The sequence below is a fragment of the Oncorhynchus keta genome, unplaced genomic scaffold, assembly GCF_023373465.1.
Source record: "Oncorhynchus keta strain PuntledgeMale-10-30-2019 unplaced genomic scaffold, Oket_V2 Un_contig_325_pilon_pilon, whole genome shotgun sequence".
Taxonomy (NCBI): domain Eukaryota; kingdom Metazoa; phylum Chordata; class Actinopteri; order Salmoniformes; family Salmonidae; genus Oncorhynchus; species Oncorhynchus keta.
This window is the reverse complement of record NW_026287162.1, coordinates 50,319-50,831: the sequence shown is the minus strand read 5'-3', so window position 1 is coordinate 50,831 and position 513 is coordinate 50,319.

Genomic DNA, 513 nt, shown 5'->3' with positions numbered 1-513 from the left:
TCCTCTCTTGTCTGTGGTTTTTACATATTCATGTGTTGAAAGTGTTTTATATATTTATTAATGTGTTGAAAGTGTTTTATATTTTCTCTATTTAGCCAGACGTTCATTAACTGGTGTCCTGTCTTCAACTAAGGTGCATCGTACCGTTCATTAACTGGTGTCCTGTCTTCACGGTAAATTGTTTGTGTTCCTCATCAATCTTCACACAATACCCCATAATGACATCACAATACCCCATAATGACATCACAATACCCCATAATAACATCACAATACCCCATAATAACAACGTAAAAATAGATTTAGAAAGCGTCACCTCTTTCATATGAGCTCCCTGTACGTTGAGAACGCTTTGCTCTGCGCCTGCGCACTCACTTTCCACTGTCTGTTAATTGATTTGAGTGGTAGTTAGAGCGTCACGAGGTATTTGGTTCTCTGTCCGTTCTCTTTTTCTGTAGCCCGTTGCGTTTTCTTATTGCGGCACGCCCTCGCAATGTCCTATCATCCCACATGC